At 38.2% G+C, this 18,834-nt stretch overlaps 1 pseudogene; it reads left to right on the top strand.

Moving 5' to 3' along the window:
- Positions 1–1,940: 1,940 nt before the first annotated feature.
- On the top strand, positions 1,941–10,332 carry LOC123763868 (folate receptor gamma-like; annotated as a pseudogene).
- The last annotated feature ends 8,502 nt before the right edge of the window (positions 10,333–18,834 follow it).

Here is an 18,834-nt window from a genome sequence, read left to right as displayed (position 1 = left end):
CTCATCATCTTAATGGCATAACTAATTAGCACTAACTACACAAGCTATAATCCTATCCCTATTTACAGGTAACGGTTTCTGCCCTCCTATCTTATTGTGAGGTGTAGTCATTGTATATAAGCAAGCGATTTGAGAATAGCAAAAACACCATCTGGTCACCACTTGGTCCGGGAGACATCTCCCGTCACGCAGGGTGCAGTCGCGCCTCCACAGATCTCCAGTATCAGCTCTTGATACTGGTAATGGCTCAAAAGGGCCACCACTTACGAGCTATTCATGCCCGTGCCACCTTTTGGGTGGCTTCATCTTCATAACACATTCACAAGGGAGACATCTCCCGTCACGCAGGGTGCATTCGCACCTCCACAGATCTCCAGTATCAGCTCTTAATACTGGTGATGGCTCGAAAGGGCCACCACTTACGAGCTATTCATGCCCGTGCCACCTTTTGGGTGGCTTCATCTTCATAACACATTCACAAGGGAGACATCTTCCGTCACGCAGGGTGCAGTTGCACCTCCACAGATCTCCAGGATCAGCTCTTGATACTGGTGATGGCTCAAAAGGGCCACCACTTACCAATTCATGCCCGTGCCACCTATTGGGTGGCTTCATCTTCATCTTAACACAAGGGAGGGATGTCAAGGGAGACATCTCCCATCATGCAGGGTGCATTCGCACCTCCACAGATCTCCAGTATCAGCTCTTGATACTGGTAATGGCTCAAAAGGGCCACCACTTACGGGCTATTCATGCCCGTGCCACCTCTTGGGTGGCTTAATCTTCATCAATCGAATAGCAAACCTCGATCGGGAGACATCTCCCGTCACGCAGGGTGCAGTCGCACCTCCACAGATCTCCAGTATCAGCTCTTAATACTGGTAATGGCTCAAAAGGGTCACCACTTACAGGCTATTCATACTCGTGCCACTTCTTGGGTGGCTTAATCTTTATCATCAATCAATCAATCGAATAGCAAAGCAGTACAATTTCAAGTCAACAATGTAGCACTCGACGTGTACAGTTCTAATCGACCCAAGATGCTACAGCCTCGACACAGAGCAGACAGCAGACTACGACCTCATCGAGCTACAACGCTCTCCCACATAGAGCTCCGCGACTCCGGCCACACTCAGCTCTCTGCTCTGCTCCAAGCCCCGTCTCAACGTCTACGACACTGCTGTATCTAGGACTACTAAATAAATATGAAACTAACTAAACACTGTATCTAATGTACCCAACAACGTAACATAACCGTACGTTACAGCGCTTTCCCCCCTGAGAGTTCTCTTCCCTTCCCTTCTCTGATACGAGAGCGCTTTGTTAACAAACAAAGTAATACAAACAGTGCGCTAAGCATTGTTAATGGAAGCGCTAATAATTATATGATGAAGTGTTATGTATTTATTCAGACGAGAACAGCAGCGAACACAAACCAGCGCATATACGAACAAATTGGTTTGGAAGTACAAATTTCTCAGTGAACGAAGTTGTTTCTGTTTTCTCCTGCCCGAAACGCTTTGCGTAATAGTGGCTTTAGGCATTGTATGTACTAGCTCTATCTATAAAGCCAACAAACTTTGTAAAATCTCTTTATGTATGTACCTTTACCTAAATAAAAATTATTATTATATTATTATAGCCCGGTATCCGAAATTGCAGTAGACGACTTGTTTAGTTTAGTTCATTTATTATGCACCCCATACCCATCTTGTGGGCGGTAGTGAAAAGGGTTACAGAGGCACATAATGGACTCAGGGACTAAACCCCACAATTCATTTAGCTAAGCAAGTTACAAAATTCAGACGACTTGACCAGTCCCCCTCGAGGCCGACCATAGTGTGTTCGAAGCTCGAGTGAGCGAGACAGCGAGGCGAGGGGCTCCCCACCACGATCACACCATCACTCTCCCCTCCACCTCTACACTACCGGTGTTAATGATGGCAGCTTTCCGTCACACTCCCTTGACCTTCGTCAGGTAATGAAAGGCGGCGGGGAGGTGTGGTTTCAAACTGCTTGATGTCTTTGAGATTCGTTGTATAGTGTCCGCGGTGTCTTGGCGATACAATTGGGTTTTATATTCGTTTGGGGGAAACTTTGTGGTATTGGTGTAGAAAGGACTTCCCCAAGGGAGCCACCATCTCTAGTAGTCTCGACATGGCCCAGAAGCCGGCGGCTTGTCTGGTGTTCTCAAACATGGCCAAAGTATTGCCATCAAACTTTGCACCTCACACTGCCACAGCTTTCCCATATAATTTTCAGACTTCAAATAAAGTACAATGAGAAATTGAGTGAAGCGTTCTATTGTTAATTAAATCGTGATGTTCCTAATCATTGACTACCTTTTAATCCACTTCTTGAATCTGTGCATCTATGGTCTAAACCTCGACTGGCCATTATTTATTAAGTTGTCTTATTCCTCCCCAGAGAATGCTAGCAAAATATTGATGCTGTGAACTATTGATTAAACTATTTCTCTACCAAAAATTCTTTAATGTCTCAAAATTGATGTGAATTTCGTAAGTTTGACTAACAAATGGTCCTATGGTAAAGTATAAACCCTAGATTGTTGCTGTTGAAAATAACATTTTGTTTACTTTAATTTGAAAGCAAAATTACCTTTTTATAACCTGAAAGTGTAAAAGTTTGCTATACTACCTAGAAGTCCATAACTATTACTAGGTTAAAAAAAACTTAAAACTAATTGAACTTTTGCACTTAGTGTGTAAACAAAGGTCTTGAATATACACTAGTTAGGACAACTTGAATTTACTTAAATCTGGTATGTCGTCTACTTGAAAGTAAAGTCCTTGGCATGTGCTCGAACCTTAATAATGTGCTCCGGAGAGTGCGAGACATGTACTGTACTTAGTCATTTGCTATACTAAAGTTTATTTTGGTTGATTTTGTATACTGTGTAAGGTCTATAGACATACTAGTTTGTCCTTGACAAGCTAGTCCAGAAACTTCAATAGATGACTTTTACCTAGTTGTCCTAGAATCTTTGTCCTAGAATGTTCTGCTTAACGTTGGTCGTGACCATGACCATGGCTCAGAAGTAGAGATGTGGATACTCTAATAAACACTTGTATAGATTCTAAACATCACAAAAGTGCACCAGGACCAGAAGGCAGTCTGTTTACTACGGTATGGATAATTTCTTTTAACGTCTTGCTTTTTAATGTACAATATTGTCACTACAGTAGATTAAAAAAAAAATCTGAAGCCTTCAAAAATATGCTTTTAGCTGTAAAGAGCTTTTGACAGTAGTCAAACTTAATATCCTTTCTACCTAAATGATAAATTGCTTAACAGAAAGTACCTCTTTTTATATTTGATTTTTTTAGTGTCATCAGTGGAAGAATAGGTCCTGCTGTACAGAGAATACTACTAGACTTATTCACGAGTCTAGTCCTTACAACTTCAACTATGACCACTGTTCTCGAGTAGAGTCCATGTCCTCGGAATGTAAACGGCATTTCATGCTCGATCACTGCTTTTACGAATGTTCACCCAATGTTGGTCCATGGGTCGTGTCGGTAAGTATTGCAGAACGTCTAAATTCTATATTTTAAAGGACTTTTATTTAACTAGGGTTTCTGCATTGTTTTAATAACTTAAACATGTTTAAACAATTATTTTTAATCATTAAAAATTTAACATTGTGCAAAACTTAAAAGTCTATTTTATAAAGTTTTTATTTTGGTATTCTGAAAGTGACTTCCCCTAAGCATTTAAATGGCATAGTGGCTTTTTTTTTTTTTTTTTTTTTACCAAAAAATAAATTTGTCTAGACATGTAAGAGATTTGGCTCGCTAGTTCCTTTTGCAACGTTAAATAAATTTTCCCTGCAGGAAAATTGCTCGTGGCGGCGGGAAAGATACTGGGGAGTCCCTGTGTGCCATTGATTGTGAGCTTTGGTTTACTGCGTGTGCCAACGATGTCACTTGCACAGACAATTGGACCAACAATTTCAGGTGGTTGAATATGACGGGTGATTGCCCAACAAAAGGAAGCTGCTTGACAAATTACTGCCCTGTAAATTCTACCTGTCAAACATTTAAAGAAATCTATAGGACAGCCTGGAACTTCTGTGAAAAGGTATGTTGAACACAACTTTTTTTTTTTTTTTTTTTTTTTCTTCTTCTTCTTCCCTCCCCACCTTTCTTGATTCAAAGTTCAGTGTATTATTGTCCATGTGACTTGCCAATTTTATATTTTCCAAATGCCCTAAAATTGGCTATTCAATGTTGGTTTAAATTCATAGGCCTAGAGAGTAGACTGCCCTCTTAATATTTTTCCTACCAAGATGGGAAAGGGGTTACTGAACATCTACAAATATCACAAAGATTGATGTGGCTTGATTGTTTCCAAATTTCAGTTTGGCAACTTTAATTGTTAAAATATTTTGATGCTATTTTCTTAATAGTACCTGCTATAAGACTCTGCCTCCTGTGTACATGTCTATTGATACCCAGTAAAGGTGGTATCCCTTCCATATGACTTGCCAGACTGGCTTAATTATTACTAAAGTTGTTTACGCTTAACTATGCCACTTTTTTTTCCAGCCTTCTCCTTAAACACTGACACACCCAGTACCTGGTAAGGTTAAATGGTGTGCTTCAAAATTACCACTGTACAAGTGCATTTTTTCTCAATCAAGAAATGAGTTCATAAAAGTTCCTAAAGTCTTGCATAAACCATTCCCTTTAGTGAAGTTTAAAATATACCTGTACTTTAATACCTGCATTTTTATACAAAGTTGACTCTTCATTCTAGGTGTGGGACAATGCTTGGAAATATGCTGAACCGACAACACCATGTATGCACCTACAGTTCAACCAATCTGCCATCAATCCAAATGATGCTGTTGCTCTACATTATGCACAGATTATAGCTGGTTCCCAGATGCACAGCTGCAACCTAATGTGGTTTAGTATACAACTTGCTGTTTGGGCATTTATCAATAGAATATTGACAGTTGCATCCTAGACTTGGCTTGTTGCCATAGTTCATTAATTAACTCTTTACTTTTGACTATAAACTTGCCCTTGCTGAGGGGAAACGATTCTATTAAAATGTTTACAAAGAAAAAAAAAATTCTGAGTGTAATATCCTGATCACATGAGTAATAGTGTGCTGTATTCTGGTTCTGCCCTTGTGCCTTGTCTACCTCTATTAAATTATCTGAAATGTGCCAGAAATAAAATGCTTCTTTATTTCTATCAGACATCACCCAATGAAATTTTCGTAGATTCTCAACCACATTGGAGTTGTCAAACTTGCAGCCAAGGCCATTTTACTTGTTCTGTTTCACACGTCCCCTCTCCCCCTTAAAAAAAAAGTTAGTTTGGAAATCTGCCCAGTCATGTTCTGTGAATGTTGGCAAGGTCGTGGGCTTTGTTAAAACTAACAAACTGCACACCATCTCTTTTTCTTGTATAGTCTTTAATATTCTTTAATATAGTCTTCTTTATTCTTTAATATTCTTTAATATAGTCTTCTTTATTCTTTAGTATTTTAGTATTCTTCTTTATTCTTCTTCTATTCTTTAGTATAGTCTTTAATATTTAGATTATTCAAGATAATGGACAGATGGTGCTAGTCTTCCCAGCTTGGTGCTACCTTTTGATGACTGCCACAGATTGGAGAGATTCTTTCTCTGGACTAAAAATCTCTCGCTTCCTCATTACATGTCCCATGCATTGTCCTGTCTCTGCCACCATCTCTCCCTCCTTACCAAACTAGGAAGACCCTCTAGGCAATTTTTTCTTTCTTAAATTCTGCCATCTACATCTTGGTAATTTTGTGGCCACAGCTGCTGTACACCCTTCTCCTTGCTGCCCAATATTTAACAATTGTAGAGTGGATACAGAATTTAAAGTGTGTACATCAATCATCCACCCAGAATTGGCCAATTCTCCTTGCATATAGGCCAGAAGACTACTCTTCTGGCATGTCCTTGTAAATTCCTCCTCCATATTCTCCTTGGACCAAATGCATCCACAAAGTGCACAATTTTTTGTTAAATTCTGGTAGACTGACTTGCATTCACTTGCCATACTAAAAGGTGATCTTTCTGCACTTTAATATACCTGGGTTGGTGGGGAAAGGGTGACCTTTACCTCTAAAACTTCAAGAATTGCCTTATCGGGAAAAAAATGGGGCAAGTTTCATTTTAAGACCTTACTGGAAACTTGCTACTACCTTTGTCTCTCTTGCTTTCATGTTAAATTTGTCCTTTTACTGCTATAAACTTGCCCTGCTCAATGCCATTCTTCGCTCCATCTCGTACTATCCCACATGTGGCAGAGAATGCTTTTCTTTAGGTTCTGACTGTGCTTACTCCTAGTGCATAGCCTGGAAGTCCCAGCACACGTGTAGATTTTGACTGAATTAATTCGACAAAATTTTTGCCCAAGTCTGAAATCTTGTATTGGGTCAGATGAACACTGAAGGTGATCTATCCTTGGATACCTGGATAATAATTATTACAAATGGATAAAAATCTCCAAAGATGGTTACACACTTGCAACCGAATTCAATATCTGCTTTCTGTAAATTGGTGTCGACCTTGCCAGAAAATTACTAAAGACCCAGACAGATGTCACCAAGTCGCATCAGCAGCTATCCTATCACTACTCATCTTGCCAGTCAGCCCGACAGACATTCGTAATTCAATCATTTCAATCACAATCATTCACAATCAATCGCAATCACTAATTCAAACCACAGCTGGGAACATATTAGTGAAATAGTCTTTGGTATGAGTGTTGGGGGGGGGCCCCCCCTCCCCCTGCTCTACCCATAGCGCTGCTATTCAACAAATGTCTTATTTTTACTGATATCCTCAAAGCAAGAGTGAGGCCATTTCAAAAGGGGCAAGACAGCTGACCTAAATTACAGACCAATATCAAATCTACTGATGCTTTCAAAAATTTTCATTTGATGGTGCTACATAACCTTCCTGGTTTGGTGCCTTCTTTTTGATACTTCAAAAATATTTGAAAAATCGCTTACTGACTGCTCTATTTCTACTTTGAAAAACTTGACATTATTAAATCCCTACCAGTTTGGTACTCTTTTGGGAATGGATGCCAATGCCATTATTAGGCTGCTCAATATAATCCATAAAGCCCTTGTCAGAATAAAGTTCCCAATTGGCCTCTTTATTGACCTGTGAAAAGCCTTTGATATTGTAAATCATAACTACCTCTTAAACTTTACCATGGTATCAGAGGCCTAGCTCTGGATTATTAGTTCCTTTCTTGGTGATGCACCATTATGTAGCCATCAATAACTTGACCCCCCCTCCCCTATCTACCATTGACAGTAGGAATGCCACAGGGCAGCATCTTGGGGCCCTTTATTTCTTATATCAATGATTTGTTAAATGTTTGTAACATTCTTAAACCTATACTATTTGCTGACAATACTACCTTTCCTCTATTCTGACCCAAACTTGCCAAATATTGTCGATAATGAATTAATCCACTCGTGGATGTCTACCAACAAACTCGCTGAACATAGATAAGGCCTAATGTACTATATTTTATTTGGTAGTAAATTGCCAAATGAAATTCAACTTCAGGTAGACAATGTTAACATTGTCAAAAAAATAAGGGGGAAAAGTTATACATAGCCTATACATAGACACGACTCAACTTCAGCACCCACATAACGCAGTCAAAAGTCTTAAATGGTTGGTATATTTTCCAACATAGATTGTTCCCTCATTCTGCTCTTCGCATTGCACTGGGGTAATTTATACCTCTTGCATACGGTATCTGTGCATGGGATTCGACCACTGCAAATTATCTAGAGCCCATCATTACTCTACAAAAATCTATCGGAACTATAACTCTCTTCAGACAACACGCTTCACTATTGTTTAAGTCCCATAAGGGGGCCAGGAAATGAAATTTTGCACCTTGCTCAAACGCTTTCAAATTATTTGTACATAATCTACTAGGCACATGCTCCAACTTTATCTAAATAATCGCCAACGTAAAGTGGAAAAACAAAAAATGAAAAATATTTGTAGAAGTATTAAAAATTTAAGATTTTTAAATGAGCATCAAATATTAAATATCACAAATTGTTCATTTGGTGTTATTAGGCTCTCAGAAGAGCATATAATCTTCATTCTTATTAGTTATTATTATAGGATTCAGTATAGTTTACTGTAAAAAAAGTCAAATATGGCATTTGATATATGCGCCAAATTGTATACCAAAAAATTTATAACTCGACATTTAAGGTTTATGAAAAAACAATGAAATAGGATTGTAGAACAGACGACTGTGCCCATTTTATGTAAAAATGGTGAGAATCGGTCAAACTGGATTTTTGATGCCGACTCAAAGTGGAAACTCTAGTTGTAAAGATAATTGAATTTGAAGTTAATGATAATGAATAAGGTAGTTCTAATTCATTAATTTACTTGTATGTTTTAATAAACATGGTTTTTTATTCGTACTTGAATATGTGAGTTGTAGATCAATGTGTTGAAATGAAGTAAAGAAAAAATGAAGAAAAACAGATATAGGGATAATTATAATGATTTAGGGGATGTATGTATACTTTATATAAGTAATAAAGCCCTAATCTGGTCCCTAATTATCAAAAAAACCCTAAAGAGACAAAGAAAATGGTTTGAAATCTGAAATATCACCTCCCCCCCAAAAAAAAAGTCCAAGTACCAAGTTTTGCCAGTTGTGGCTGATGTATTTGTTGACCAATTAAATTCTAGTATCTTGACATAGTTAAGGACGGGTATGCACTCTACAGGATGTAAAAATTGCAACAAAATCAGATAATACACAAAGGAAGACAAAAAAAAATTAAAAAAAAATACATTTGTGGACACTGGTGAAAATAACAGATATTAACATTGGGCATTGTATTTATATGATATACTGTATATAACAAAACAGAGCATAATAACATACTTATTATTATTTGTTTTATTATGTATTACTCAGCAATGCTATAAAGGCACCAACTGCATATCCACTTTGTGAACACTTCTTACTACTATCTTCTTCTTTGAGTGTCGGACAGGTGCATCTCTTTATTACTGCATTATCCATCAGTTCCAATTAATAGGAGCTGTTCTTTTTTAAAAACATGTCTAAAATCAATATTGGGATGAAACTTTCATGATGCTGAAGCTAATAAGTTGGAATTTTGTTAAACATTTATTAGTAGTTTTCACAATTTTAATATTTTTTGATTACTGGGCCCCTTAACATGCTAAACATACTCACTCCACACATTCTCATGTGCTATTTACAGGTACAAAACCTTGTTCCTAAATGCTAATCTTGATCTGAAACGTTTCCTTGGCAGGTGTAATAGAACCCATGAGCACAACACCAGAAATAAACATATCTTTGATATCCCGAAAGTCAAACTAAATCTGTGCAAACACTCCATGGAAATAAAAGGACCCAGTCTTTGGAACTCACCCCCTGATGAATTAAAAAATTGTCCAACCTATTCCCTATTCAAAAGTAAAACCAAAGAGTATCTAATTTCTTCCTCATAGTTTCCTACCTCATGCTTCAAACTCAAACTTCATCTTGTACTACAGTACCCACTTCCCCAATATTAGTACTTAATACATATATCCTTACCAGTGTAATCATTGCTGTCAACTTATATTGTACTTATTTGTTGATATATATAACCATGCTACAATGTACCTTTTTTCATCTTGCCTAATAAGGACCTGGATCGAAAAGGACTGATTAAGGATCTGCCCGAAACACTATGCGTGTTAGTGGCTTTGCATGAATGTAAAAATACCAATCTTATGTAATCTCACCAACACATTGTACCTTCTTGCATTTAGATTATTATTATTATTATTACTGTATTATTATTATGTGCCTCTGTAACCCTTTCCACTACTGCCCACAGGATGGGTATGGGGCATATAATAAATTAACTAAACTCATGATTGTTCATCCTGTCAGTGAATGTGTGTTATGCACACAACACATTTAGATATATGTATATGTTATGTTGACTGTCAGCTTGACAGGTCATTACTGTGGTGATTGTGCATGCCATTATATTGACTCTCTAAGTATTCAGAAGGAACTCTTGTATTTCCCTTGAAACCAGCAGTGTTAGGAAAGCCGTTTGTCATTTACTGTCTAAGAAAGTGTTAATACAGGATTGGCCACAAGTGAACCATGTGATCGGTCAATTAAGGCATCCCGATGTCTCTCTAATGTGATATTAGCTTTTCTAACATCAATCATAGAATAATGTAAGCAACCTATATATTAGTAAGTAAGTTCTGTAAATAAACATTAGGTTTTATGACGGTGTTTGTGTAAAACCTTATTATATAATGCCACCCAACTAAAGTGCCCTCGGCATATACAGCCCCAAGCCCAAACGCCTTCAAACCTTCAGCCATACAAATTTTGGTGAGGACCCATTTCTTGCATTGGAGTGATTCTCACGACCAAAGTAATTTGGAATCAGGTGAAGCCTGTCAATAAGGATTACCCAACAGAAGGGTCAGTTTCTTGGCCTATTCCTAGACAAGAGACTCAACTTCAGCACCCACATACAACACATAACTAAGAAAGTCTCTAAAACAGTTGGTATACTCTCCAAAATCAGATATTATATACCTAACTCTGCTCTCATCTCACTATATTATGCACTAATCTATATCTATCTTAATTATGGTATCTGTGCATGGGGTTCAACCACTGCAAACCACCTCAAATCCATCATCACTCAGCAAAAATCTGCTGTCAGAATAATAACAAACTCTGCTTTCAGACAACACTCAGCCCCCTTGTTTAAATCCCTCAACATGCTAAACAAACTCACTCCACACATTCTCTTGTGTCACTTATATTTACAAAACCCTGTTCTTAAATGCAAACCCTGCTCTGAAACTCTCCCTGGACACATGTAATAGGACCCTTTATCACCACACCAGAAATAAATATCTCTTTGATATCCCCAGAGTCAATCCCCAAAAATAAAGGGACCTGGTCTATGGAACTCACTCCCTAATGAATTGAAAAGCTGTCCAACTTTTGCCTCATTCAAAAAAAAAAAAAAAAAAAAAAATTACCTAATTTCATCTTCATAGTTTCCTACCTTGTGCCTTAAAATTGCACTGTATCTAGTGCTACCCAATCTTTATGTACCTAATCCAAACAACTTTACCATTATGATCATTGCTGTCTTCTTATATGTGCTATCAATATGCTGTTTTGTGCCTATTAATCTTTGTTAAATTACTATCAAGCTATCAATACAATCAATCAGAGCTACCGATGTGCTTTAATATACCTACAATACAATACAATACAATTTTATTTAGGTAAGGTACATACATACAATAAATATTTACAAGGATTGTTTAACTTATAGGTATAGCTAGTACATACAATGCCTAAAGCCACTATTACGCAAAGCGTTTCGGGCATAATCCACGTGTAAAACCATCTTTGGTTTTTAACCATCTTTGTAAAACCATCTTTGGTGAGGCGAGTATTATGCGCTACTAATCTCTCTCATCTCATTTTTTTCTTGCAATGTATCTGTTATCATTTTATTAATTCCTCTAGAATTTACCTACTTAAAATTATCTGTTAGATTAAGGACCTGCCCAAAATGCTGCGCGTACTAGTGACTTTACAAGAATGTAATTACCATGCTATGTATCCTCAAAAACCCAATGTACCTTCTTGTATATAAATATAAATAAAAGGACCCTTACTCGACCAAGTACTCTCTGGGCTTGCACACATTGTTCCTGTAATAAATATAGAAAGGAGAGGGTTTTTTTTTCTGTTTTTTGCACCTGACAGAAATCTCCATCTAACTGAATAATTTACTCGATTAAGAGAGCAGGGCAGTGTATCATTATTTGTGTCAAGGCAACGCCCAATAATAACGTCACTAGTTAGGTAGCCAGCCCATTTTTATATAACATTTGTTATATCCTGCAATATTTAATTATTTCTTTATTGACACTTTAAATAACTAACACCTCACTTTTTTGGGTAAATTAAAGTTAAAGCAGAATTCCATAAGCGTTTGTTGTGGGCTGAACTAAGATTATTTACTAAGTGGATGGCACCTATAGCTGATCCCTTCCTGTGATTGGCTGTTGTGTGAATGTCAACAAAGAGTTTCTACCAATGATATGCCATTGATTATGCACCTCATACCATCTGTGGGCGGAGCTTGGAACCTCCTACCCGAGCACAACAACTCGCCTTATGGGTTGCTGTTTGGCTATTTATAGTGCGTTGGAAAAAAAAGAGATGGCGCTAGTGGTATTTTGTGGGGTAATTTGTTATAAGTGTAATTTGATGTCAACAGATGGCGTAAGCTGTACCTTATGGCTACTATTGCCCAGCCAGTTGATAGTGTTCTCTTTTGCCGACAGATGGCATCAGCTGTATCATTATTACCTCCGAATTCCCTTTTAAATACTGACCTACAAATCCCATAGCTTATGATACGCTTTTATATAGTTTGTGATAAGGATTAGGTAACTGGAATTCTGCAATGTTCTTATAATGTTATTTGTCTATTTGTACTCACTGAATTTGTGCGACCCTTGAGGGACTTGAAGTAGAGGGGGGTAGAAATAGCCTAAGCTACTCTATCCCTCACATAGACACCTCAATACACACCTCATCCCTTTGTGTGTATTTTACCTCAATAAACTTATTTCAATTCAATTTCAATTACTCTATCCCTTTGAGATGTATTTCTTTCTGATCTCAATAAACATACTTGAACTTGTACAATGGAGTAAGGGAGTATGGCGAGGCTAGGCAACAAGTTGCTTAGTCTCAACGTCTACGACACTGCTCTATCCAAGACTACTAAATAGGCCCATTATATTGAAAATAAACGGTAAAAATATAGTTAATATATATAAATATTTAGGCATATATGTTGGATATACCCATGTGAGTTTGGAAGCTGAGATGAACAGACTGTTAGTTCAAGTATGTTTATTGAGACAAGAAAAAATACATCTTAAAGGGATAGAGTAGCTTAGGCTATTTCTACCCCCCTCTACTTCAAGTCCCTCAAGGGGCGCACAAATTCAGTGAGTACAAATACACAAATCACACTACAAGAATCCCATTTAACATTGCAGGTTAATATAGTAAGCACAGCATATAAGTGTTACACTCTTGGGGCAAAATTTTTGTAGCTCCTAGGTATACTGTCTATCGTATTTCACGTCCTGTTTCACTTTCCATTTCACGTCCTGTTTCACTTTCCGTTTCACTTTCCATTTCACGTCCTGTTTCCCTTTCCATTTCACGTCTTGTTTCACTTTCCAGTTCACGTCCTGTTTCATTTTCCATTTCACTTCCTGTTTCACCACCATCTTCACCCCGTCTACCCTCCATAACTAATTTTTCTAATGCCTCAAGCCTCTTGTCTAGTTTTTTTTAGATATTCCAATATTTGAGTACCAACCTCAGAGTTCACTATATTGTCCTGAACCTTGTTTCCACATGGTTTAATTTTTTCAGCTGCATTTCCTACTTTCCCTAGGCTCGCCTTAAGTGTCTCCGTTCCTTTTTCCCACACATTGTTCATAGGCGCTGCCATTGGCTTCCAGCTGTTTCCTCTATGATCCTGCTGGACAATCTTTCCTTTCTTCGAGAATACATCTATTCTACTTGTAGCACCCGTCCTAGATTCTCTCAGATGAGGCTTCATGCGGCATAGATAGGAACCAGCATTGTGGCTGCCTCGACAATTGCAACAAGATGGGACGATTTTTTCACCGTTTTTAATCTTGACTCTACACTCTCGAGAGTCTTGTTTCTTACCACAGTACCGACACCTGGAGTCAAACTGGCATTTCCAAGACTGTTGGGTCAATGTCGGAAAAGATTACAGCCTCTGAAGGCCTTGGCATGCTGTGGAAAGGGAGTGGGAGTCCCTGTACTACGAATGATATACTTGAGTACTGTAAGATCTCTTATTGATTATGCTGCACCTGTCATTTCTTGTTTTGGTAAAGGTAGGATGGGCAAGTTGGAGAAGGTACAAAATGAAGCCATGAGAATTATCTTAAGATGCCCAAGAAATGCTATGATTGAGATAATGAGGATGGAGTTGAATCTGCAGAGTATTGGGGATAGAATTGTAGAGATAAATGTAGCCTCTGCCATTAGATTAATGAGAGGTGGATGAGCTAATGAATTTATCCTCTTGGTTCAAAAGGTGGGAAGTAATGAACAGTGTATGATGAAGAAGAGAGTATATATGAATAACTTATGTTCTAATGTTATAAAGTATGATGTTATTACAGAGTGTATTGCTGTGCCCAAGAGAAAATTTACACCACCATGGGAGGATTGTAATGTAGATGTAGTAATTACTCCCTTGCATAAGAAAAAAAGTATGTATGAAATAGGAGAGCTGAGGGCAACATATGATTGTATAATTAGAAAACTGCCTACGGAAAACACTCTACATGTACATGTATATTATCCCCAGGGCCGGATGAAGTGTTTGCTAGGGTGCTTAAAGAATGCAAAGAGGAGCTTTGTGACCCACTGTCAACCATATTTAATAAATCAATAGAGTCAGGCAGAGTGCCAGAGTTTTGGAAAGTTGCTAATGTGATACCAGTTTTTAAGAAAGGAGATAGATCACTTGCGTCTAACTATCGACCAATTAGCCTAACGTCTATTGTGGGAAAGTTACTCGAATCTATAATAGCAAATAAAATTCGTCTTCATCTTGAAAAACATAAATTAATAATTGAGTCGCAACATGGTTTTATAAATGGCCGTTCATGTTTAACAAATTTGTTATCTTTTTATTCTAGCATTGTTGAGGCAGTTGATAGTGGTAAGGATTGCGATGTTGTATACCTTGACTTTAGCAAAGCTTTTGATACAGTGCCACATGAAAGACTGATTAAAAAAATAGAGTCTCATGGTATTGGGGGTGCTATATTAAGCTGGATTAGGGCATGGCTATACCAAAGGAAACAGAGAGTTAGTATAAATGGAATCAAGTCAGAGTGGGAAAATGTTGTAAGTGGAGTGCCTCAAGGCTCTGTCCTGGGACCTCTGTTGTTTATAATATATATAAATGATTTAGATTCAGGTTTGAGTAGCAACATTTGCAAATTTGCCGATGATACGAAAATCGGTAGGGAAATTAATTCGGAGGAGGACTCACTATCACTTCAAGTTGATCTAGATAGGGTTTTGAAATGGTCAAAGGATTGGCAGATGCAGTTTAATGCTGATAAATGTAAAGTTCTGAGGTTAGGTAATGATGATAGAGTTACAAGATACGAGCTAGATGGTGTTGTGATTGCGAAGTCGGATTGCGAAAGGGATCTGGGAGTTATGATTAGTAAGAATTTAAAACAAAAGGATCAATGCATAAATGTTCGTAATAAGGCAAATCGGACACTTGGATTTATTAATCGCAGCGTTAGTAACAAGACACCTGGTGTGGTTCTCAAGCTATATCTTGCTCTAGTTAGGCCCCATTTAGATTATGCAGTTCAGTTTTGGTCGCCATATTATAGAATGGATATAAATTCACTTGAACGTGTCCAGCGTAGGATGACTAAGTTAATTCCCCAAATTAGAAATCTTTCATATGAAGAAAGATTAACAAAGCTTAAGTTGCATTCACTGGAAAGGCGAAGAGTTAGGGGTGACATGATAGAGGTTTACAAGTGGATGAATGGACATAACCGGGGGGATATTAATAGGGTATTAAAAGTATCAACACAGGACAGAACACGAAACAATGGATATAAATTGGATAAGTTTAGATTTAGGAAAGACTTGGGTAAATACTGGTTCAGTAACAGGGTTGTTGATTTGTGGAACCAATTGCCGCGTAACATTGTGGAGGTGGGGTCCCTCGATTGTTTCAAGCACGGGTTGGACAAGTATATGAGTGGGATTGGGTGGTTATAGAATAGGAGCTGCCTCGTATGGGCCAATAGGCCTTCTGCAGTTACCTTTGTTCTTATGTTCTTATGTTCTTATGTGATGGGTCAGTAGCTAGGGATGGGAAGGCAGGATGTGGAGTCTTGATCAGGGAGTACACTGACATCGGCACTGTAGATACTGTTATTGGACTCCGCTTAACTGACAATGTCTCTTCAACGCAGGCTGAACTCCAAGGTGTATTAGCAGGATTACAGGAAGTAGTCAAATGTGGTAAAAATGCTTGCTTCTTTATTGACAGCAGAGGAGCGTTAGAGTCTTCAAATAGCAGACGCCCAGTATATCAGAATATTGTGATAGAGTGTAGAGAGAATGTTAAGAGACTAGAAAAAACTGGGTATAAAGTAAGATTCATGTGGATCCCTTCACATGTGGGAATACTGTTGAATGAGGTAGTTGATGACATAGCGAAGAGAGCCACTGAAAAAACTCTTGTTGATGTTGTATGTCAGTTAACCTTGAAACAAATAAAAACAAGACTCAAGGTGATTCAGGAGGGTGAAGAAATGATAAAGAGAATGGCAATGGTGGACAGTAGTAACACACTTAAGAATTATTCAATAATAAATACAAATTCGTCCTTCACTTATGGTAAAGGAAAGTCTACTTGGAAGGATTCAATTTACATGAGATTACGATTAGGATATAAATATATCTGGCAATACGGTGTTGATGTCAGTGAAAAAGATAAGGAGTGTAAATTATGTAGTATGCCGTACGCCCACACCTTAGAACATTATGTATTAGAGTGTCACCTTATTGAAAAATATAGAAATAAGGAAATAAATAGTGTACCACATCAAATTGTTTGGATGTGTGATAATGGTATAATAGACAGTATACTTAGGAGCTACAAGAATTTTGCCCCAAGAATGTAACAATTATATGCTGTACTTGCTGTATGCAATGTTAAATGGGATTCTTGTACTGTTATATGTCTATTTGTACTCACTGAATTTGTGCGCCCCTTGAGGGACTTGAAGTAGAGGGGGGTAGAAATAGCCTAAGCTACTCTATCCCTTTGAGATGTATTTATTGCTTATCTCAATAAACATACTTGAACTTGAAGGAGATATTAATAGGGTATTAAAAGTATCAACACAAGACAGAACACGAAACAAAGGGTATAAATTGGATAAGTTTAGATTTAGGAAAGACTTGGGTAAATACTGGTTCGGTAACAGGGTTGTTGATTTGTGGAACCAATTACCGCGTAACGTGGTGGAGGTGGAATTAACTTAGTCATCAATTAACTTCATCAATCAATCAATTAACTGTAGCTTCAAAAGAACATAAGAACAAAGGCAACCGCAGAAGGCCTGTTGGCCCATACGAGGCAGCTGCTATTTATAACCACCCAATCCCACTCATATACATGTCCAACCCATGCTTGAAACAATCGAGGGACCCCACCTCCACAATGTTACGCGGCAATTGGTTCCACAAATCAACAACCCTGTTACTGAACCAGTATTTACCCAAGTCTTTCCTAAATCTAAACTTATCCAATTTATACCCATTGTTTCGTGTTCTGTCTTGTGTTGATACTTTTAATACCCTATTAATATCCCCTTTGTTATGTCCATTCACCCACTTGTAAACCTCTATCATGTCACCCCTAACTCTTCGCCTTTCCAGTGAATGCAACTTAAGCTTTGTTAATCTTTCTTCATATGAAAGATTTCTAATTTGGGGAATTAACTTAGTCATCCTACGCTCCTACTTCTGTTTAACTCAACAGCAAAATGGGTACCTGGTTGTTAAACGATTCTTCATGGGGGTCGTATTCCGGGGAACATAGGATTACGCTGGTCTTGCCCGAAACGTTACGCGTACTAGTGGCTGTACTAGAATGTAAAAACTCTTACTCCAGCTATTAGTATCAACACAAGACAATGGGTATAAATTGGATAAGTTTAGATTTTGGAAAGACCTGGGTAAATACTGGTTCGGTAAGAGTTGATTTGTGGAACCAATTACCGCGTTACCTGGTGAAGGTGGGATCCCATGATTGTTCAAGCGTGGGTTGGACATGTATATGAGTGGAATTGGGGGGTTATAATTAGGAGCTGCCTCGTATGGGCCAACAGGCCTTCTGCAGTTACTTTTATTCTTACGTTCTTATTACTCTATATTACACCTTACCTCCGTACCTTTACCCTTCCTCTTATTTTCCTCTAAGATTTCTTGTCTCACCTCTCTTGCCTTACTTATGCCCGTGCCTTCCTCGTCTCTTCGCAGTTGTTAGCTGTTAATGGTCCAGGACGGACCGAAACGTCGTCGTCTCCTCAATTTCTAGTGTATAGTTTGGAAAAAAAATTCAGCCGCGTTATCGTGATTTTTATCTGCATACTCAGTTCTTCTTCTTGATGGTAGGTGCAGTTTGCATCTTTGGTTTATCCTCCCGATGACTGCAACTCAGGAGTTGCAGTCAGTCAGCTTCTTGTAGGGCTGCATCCTGGGCGGGGTCAGTAATTCGGCCTTAGGGGGGGGGGGCTATATAAGCCTAATGATATAAGTCTAACAAGCCCCGCTCCTGTGCCAGGTAAGTTACTGGCTCACCATAGCCCATGCTACTTGGAACTTGTTCCGAGTAGCTGAATCTATAACAACAACAAAGTCTCGATATAAGCCTAATGATATCGGGAGACATCTCCCGTCACGCAGGGTGCAGTCGCAGCTCCACAGATCTCCAGTATCAGCTCTTGATACTGGTAATGGCTCAAAAGGGCCACCACTTACGGGCTATTCATGCCCGTGCCACCTTTTGGGTGGCTTAATCTTCATCAATCAACCTAATGATATAAGTCTTAACGATATGTCAAGTCGA

This window comes from Procambarus clarkii, chromosome 65 (genome assembly GCF_040958095.1).
Source record: "Procambarus clarkii isolate CNS0578487 chromosome 65, FALCON_Pclarkii_2.0, whole genome shotgun sequence".
Classification (NCBI taxonomy): Eukaryota; Metazoa; Arthropoda; class Malacostraca; order Decapoda; family Cambaridae; genus Procambarus; species Procambarus clarkii.
Note: the sequence above shows the minus strand (reverse complement) of the source record. Positions and strands in the feature narration are given on the sequence as shown.